The 6,510-nt window shown below is 41.0% G+C and overlaps 1 non-coding gene across 1 annotated transcript; it reads left to right on the top strand.

Annotated features, from left to right (window-relative positions):
- The first annotated feature begins 5,410 nt into the window (after positions 1-5,410).
- On the top strand, positions 5,411-5,518 carry LOC148548721 (small nucleolar RNA R71). Its single transcript, XR_015897723.1, has one exon. It is a non-coding gene; the product is annotated as a small nucleolar RNA R71 (small nucleolar RNA).
- The last annotated feature ends 992 nt before the right edge of the window (positions 5,519-6,510 follow it).

Below are 6,510 nucleotides of genomic sequence, written 5' to 3'. Positions count from 1 at the left end.
GGGCTGAGCTTGAGTGTTGCACGTGTAGAGGTCCTTCTTGGAGTTGAACGCCAGTTTTTGTGCCAGTTTGGGCGTTCAACTCTGGTTTTGGCTCCTTTTCTGGCGCTGGACGCCAGATTTGGGCAGAAAGCTGGCGTTGAACGCCAGTTTACGTCATCTAAGCTTGGCCAAAGTATGAACTATTATATATTGCTGGAAAGCCCTGGATGTCTACTTTCCAACGCAATTGGAAGCGCGCCATTTCGAGTTCTGTAGCTCCAGAAAATCCACTTTGAGTGCAGGGAGGTCAGAATCCAACAGCATCAGCAGTCCTTCTTCAACCTTTGAATCTGATTTTTGCTCAAGTCCCTCAATTTCAGCCAGAAAATACCTGAAATCACAGAAAAACACACAAACTCATAGTAAAGTCTAGAAATGTGAATTTAACATAAAAACTAATGAAAACATCCCTAAAAGTAACTAGATTCTACTAAAAACATACTAAAAACAATGTAAAAAAGTATATAAATTATCCGCTCATCACAACACCAAACTTAAATTGTTGCTTGTCCCCAAGCAACTGAAAATCAAATAGGATAAAAAGAAGAGAATATACTATAAATTCCAAACTATCAATGAAACATAGCTTCAATCAGATGAGCGGGACTTGTAGCTTTTTGCCTCTTGAATAGTTTTGGCATCTCACTCTATCCATTGAGGTTCAGAATGATTGGCATCTATAGGAACTCAGAGTTCAGATAGTGTTATTGATTCTCCTAGTTCAGTATGGTGATTCTTGAACACAGCTTCTTTATGAGTCTTGGCCGTGGCCCTAAGCACTTTGTTTTCTAGTATTACCACCGGATACATAAATGCCACAGACACATAATTGGGTGAACCTTTTCAGATTGTGACTCAACTTTGCTAAAGTCCCCAATTAGAGGTGTCCAGGGTTCTTAAGCACACTCTTTTTTTGCTTTGGACCTTGACTTTAACCGCTCAGTCTCAAGTTTTCACTTGACACCTACACGCCACAAGCACATGGTTAGGGACAGCTTGGTTTAGCCGCTTAGACCAGGATTTTATTCCTTTAGGCCCTCCTATCCACTGATGCTCAAAACCTTGGGATCCTTTTTATTTGCCCTTGCCTTTTGGTTTTAAGGGTTATTGGCTTTTTCTGCTTGCTTTTTCTTTTTCTTATTTTTCTATTTTTTTTTTCGCCTATAAATTTTTTTTTTCTGCAAGCTTTGTTCTTTGCTGCTTTTTCTTGCTTCAAGAATCATTTTTATGATTTTTCAGATTATCAAATAACATGTCTCCTAGTCATCATTCTTTCAAGGGCCAACATATTTAAAATTCTTAAACAACAACTTCAAAAGACATATGCACTATTCAAGCATTCATTCAGAAAACAAGAAGCATTGTCACCACATCAATATAATTAAACTAAGTTCAAGGATAAATTCGAAACTCATGTACTTCTTGTTCTTTTGAATTAAAATAGTTTTTATTTTAAGAGAGGTGATTGATTCATAGGACGTTCATAACTTTAAGACAAAGTTACTAACTATTAATGATCATGTAATGAAGACACAAACACAGATAAGCATATAATCATAGAAACGAAAAACAGAAGAAACAAGAACAAGGAATGAATCCACCTTAGTGATGGTGGCGTTTCCTTCTTGAGGAACCAATGATGTCCTTGAGCTCTTCTATGTCTCTTCCTTGTCTTTGTTGCTCCTCCCTCATTGCTTTTTGATCTTCTCTTATTTCATGAAGCATGGTGCAGTGCTCTTGATGTTCCACCCTTAGTTGTCCCATATTGGAACTCAATTCTCCTAGGGAGGTGTTGATTTGCTCCCAATAGTTTTGTGGAGGAAAGTGCATTTGAGGCATCTCCGGGATCTCATGGTGATGAGCTTCATACGCCTCTTGAACTCCATGAATGGGCTCTCTTGCTTGCTCCATCTTCTTCTTAGTGATGGGCTTGTCCTCTTTAATGAGGATATCTCCCTCTATGTCAATCCCAGCCGAATTGCATAGGTGGCAAATGAGGTGAGGAAAGGCTAACCTTGCCATGGTGGAGGACTTGTCAGCCACCTTGTAAAGTTCTTGAGGTATAATCTCATGAACTTCCACCTCTTCTCCAATCATGATGCTATGGATCATGATGGCCCGGTCTATAGTAACTTCGGACCGGTTGCTAGTGGAAATGATTGAGCATTGAATGAACTCCAACCATCCTCTAGCTACAGGCGTGAGGTCCAATCTTCTTAGTTAAACCGGCTTGCCTTTGGAGTCAATCTTCCATTGAGCTCCTTCTACACATATGTCCATAAGGACTTGGTCCAACCTTTGATCAAAGTTGACTCTCCTTGTGTAGGGGCGTGCGTTCTCTTCCATGTTTGGCAAGTTGAACGCCAACCTCACATTTTCCGGACTAAAATCCAAGTATTTCCCCCGAACCATTGTAACATAGTTCTTTGGATCCGGGTTCTTACTTTGATCATGGTTCTTGGTGATCCATGCATTAGCATAGAACTCTTGAACCATTAGGATGCCGACTTGTTGGATGGGATTTGTTAGAACTTCCCAACCTCTTCTTTAAATTTCATGTCGGATCTCCGGATACTCATTTCTTTTGAGTTTGAAAGGGACCTCGGGGATCACCTTCTTCTTGGCCACAACATCATAGAAGTGGTCTTGATGGGCTTTGGAGATAAACCTTTCCATCTCCCATGACTCGGAGGTGGAAGCTTTTGTCTTCCCTTTCCCCTTTCTAGAGGATTCTCCGGTCTTAGGTGCCATCAATGGTAATGGAAAAACAAAAAGCTTATGCTTTTACCACACTAAACTTAGAATCTTGCTCGCCCTCGAGCAATAAAAGAAAGAATAAATGAAGAAGAAGAAGAAATATGGAGAGGGAGAGGGAGATGTGGTTTCGGCCAAGAGGGGTGTAGAGGGGTGTGTTGTGTGAATTTGATGAAAAATGGAGGGCTTTACATAGGGAAGGGAGGTGGGGTTAAGGTTCGGCCATATGGGTGGGTTTGGGTGGGAAATTGGTTTTGAATTTTTGAAGGTAGGTGGAGTTTATGAGGTAGGTTTATGGGGAAGAGTGGATGGATGTGAGTGGTGAAGAGGTGATGGGGAAGAGAGTTTGAGGTGATTGGTGAAGGGTTTTTGGGGAAGAGTGTTTATGGGGTTGTGTGAAAGAGAGTGGTGAGAAGAAGTAAGTGGAGGTAGGTGGGGATCCTGTGGGGTCCACAGATCTTGAGTGGATCCTGTGGGGTCCACAGATCCTGAGGTGTTCAAGGATTTACATCCCTGCACCCATTAGGCATGTAAAAATGCCTTTGCACCCAACTCTGGGCGTTCAGCGCCAGGTTGGTGGCCATTTTGGGCGTTCAACGCCCATTTGTGTGCCATTTCTGGCGTTGAACGCCAGAACCATGCCTGTTCTAGCGTTCAGCGCCCAGAAGCTGCCCATTTTGGGCGTTCAGCGCCAGAACCATGCTCTGTTCTGGCGCTGAACGCCAGACAGATGCTCCTCCAGGGTGTGATTTTTCTTCTGCTGTTTTTGATTCCGTTTTCAATTTTTATATTCATTTTGTGACTCCACATGATCATGAACCTACAAAGACATATAACTAAGAAAAATATAGTTAGATAAATAAAAATTGGGTTGCCTCCCAACAAGCGCTTCTTTAATGTCAATAGCTTGACAGTGGGCTCTCATGGAGCCTCACAGATGTTCAGAGCATTGTTGAAACTCTCCAACACCAAACTTAGAGTTTGGATATGGGAGTTCAACACCAAACTTAGAGTTTGGTTGTGGCCTCCCAACACCAAACTTAGAGTTTGACTGTGGGGGCTCTGGTTGACTCTGCTTTGAGAGAAGCTTTTTCTGCTTCCTCTCCATGGTTGCAGAGGGAGATCCTTGAGTTTTAAACACAAGGGAGTCCTCATTCCATTGAAGGACTATTTCACCTCTGTCAACATCAATCACAGCTCTTGCTGTGGCCAGGAAAGGTCTTCCTAGGATGATGGATTCATCCTCTTCCTTTCCAGTATCCAGGACTATGAAATCAGCAGGGATGTAAAGGCCTTCAACCTTTACTAACACGTCCTCTACTTGTCCATAAGCCTGTTTTCTTGAACTGTCTGCCATCTCTAATGAGATTTTAGCAGCTTGCACCCCATAGATTCCCAGTTTCTCTATTACAGAGAGGGGCATGAGGTTTATTCCTGAACCAAGGTCACATAGAGCCTTAAAGATCATGGTGCCTATGGTACAGGGTATTATGAACTTTCCAGGATCCTGTCTCTTCTGAGGCAATGTCAGTTGATCCAAATCACTTAGTTCATTGATGAACAAGGGAGGTTCAACTTCCCAAGTATCAATGCTAAATAATTTGGCATTCAGCTTCATGATTGCACCAAGAAACTTAGCAGTTTGCTCTTCAGTAACATCCTCATTCTCTTCAGAAGAGGAATACTCATCAGAGCTTATGAGGGGCATAAGGAGGTTCAATGGAATCTCTATGGTCTCTAGATGAGCCTCAGAGTCCTTTGGTTCCTCAGAGGGAAGCTCCTTATTGACCACTGGACGTCCCAGGAGGTCTTCCTCCTTGGGATTTGCGTTCTCCACTCCCCTTGTAGGTTCGGCCATGGTGCTTATGTCAATGGCGTTGCACTCTCCTTTTGGGTTCTCTTTTGTATTGCTTGGGAGAGTACTGGGAGGGATTTCAGTGATCCGTTTACTCAGCTGGCCCACTTGTGCTTCCAAATTTCTAATGGAAGACCTTGTTTCATTCATGAAGATCACAGTGGCCTTGGATAGATCAGAGACTAGATTTGCTAAATTAGAAGCATTTTGTTCAGAGTTCTCTGTCTGTTGCTGAGTGGATGATGGAAAAGGTTTATTATTGTTAAACATGTTTCTTCCACCATTATTAAAGCCTTGTTGAGGCTTTTGATCCTTCCATGAGAAATTTGGATGATTTCTCCATGATGAGTTATAGGTGTTTCCATAAGGTTCACCTAAGTAATTCACCTCTGCTATTGCAGGGTTCTCAGGATCATAAGCTTCTTCTTCAGAAGATGCCTCTTGAGTACTGTTGGATGCAGCTTGCATTCCATGCAGACTCTGAGAGATCATATTGACTTGCTGAGTCAATATTTTATTCTGAGCTAATATGGCACTCAGAGTATCAACTTCAAGAACTCCCTTCTTCATAGGCGTCCCATTGCTCACAGGACTCCTTTCAGAAGTGTACATGAACTGGTTATTAGCAACCATGTCAATGAGTTCTTGAGCTTCTGCAGGCGTTTTCTTTAGGTGAATGGATCCACCTGCAGAAGTGTCCAGTGACATCTTTGATAGCTCAGATAAACCATCATAGAATATATCCAGGATGGTCCATTCTGAAAGCATGTCAGAAGGACACTTTTTGGTCAACTGTTTATATCTTTCCCAAGCTTCATAGAGGGATTCACCTTCTTTCTGTCTGAAGGTTTGAACATCAGCTCTAAGCTTGCTCAGCTTTTGAGGAGGAAAGTACTTGGCTAAGAAAGCCGTGACCAGCTTATCCCAAGAGTTCAGGCTGTCTTTGGGTTGAGAATCCAACCATAATCTGGCTCTGTCTCTTACAGCAAAAGGGAAAAGCATGAGCCTGTAGACTTCAGGATCTACTCCATTAGTCTTAACAGTATCACATATCTGCAAGAATTCAGTTAAGAACTGAAAAGGATCTTCAGATGGAAGTCCATGAAACTTGCAGTTCTGCTGCATCAGAGAAACTAATTGAGGTTTCAGCTCAAAGTTCTTTGCTCCAATGGCAGGAATGGAGATGCTTCTTCCATGTAAATTGGAATTAGGTGCAGTAAAGTCACCAAGCATCTTCCTTACATTATTATTATTTTCGGCTGCCATCTCCTCTTCCTGTTTGAAAATTTCTGAAAGGTTATTTCTGGATTGTTGCAATTTAGCTTCTCTTAATTTTCTCTTTAGAGTCCTTTCAGGTTCCGGATCTGCTTCAACAAGAATATTCTTGTCCTTGCTCCTGCTCATATGACAAAGAAGAGGGCACAGAAAAAAATAATAATAATAATAGAGATCCTTTATACCACAGTATAGGGATCTCTGTGTGAGTAGAAGAAGAGGGGGAGACAAAGAATGTAATATAACGGAAGAAACACAACTGTGAGGAGGGTTGAGATGTGAGATGAGATGTTAGTAGATGAATAAATAAATAGAATAAGATGGGAGAGGAGGAATTTTCGAAAATAATTTTTGAAAAAGAGTTAGTGATTTTTGAAAATAGTTTTTGAAAAATGTTAGTAATTTTCGAAAATTAAGATTTAAAAATTAAAAATTAAAATAATTAATAAATTAAAAAGAAATTTTGAAAAAGCGGGAAGATATTTTCGAAAATGAGAGAGAGAGAGTTAGTTAGGTAGTTTTGAAAAAGTTAAGAAACAAACAAAAAGTTAGTTAGTTAGTTGAAACAAATTTGAAAATCAATTTTG

Source organism: Arachis ipaensis, chromosome B8, assembly GCF_059453495.1.
Source record: "Arachis ipaensis isolate K30076 ecotype BB chromosome B8, ASM5945349v1, whole genome shotgun sequence".
Taxonomy (NCBI): domain Eukaryota; kingdom Viridiplantae; phylum Streptophyta; class Magnoliopsida; order Fabales; family Fabaceae; genus Arachis; species Arachis ipaensis.
The sequence above is the reverse complement of the archived record's forward strand: the minus strand, read 5'-3'. Positions and strand labels throughout refer to the sequence as shown.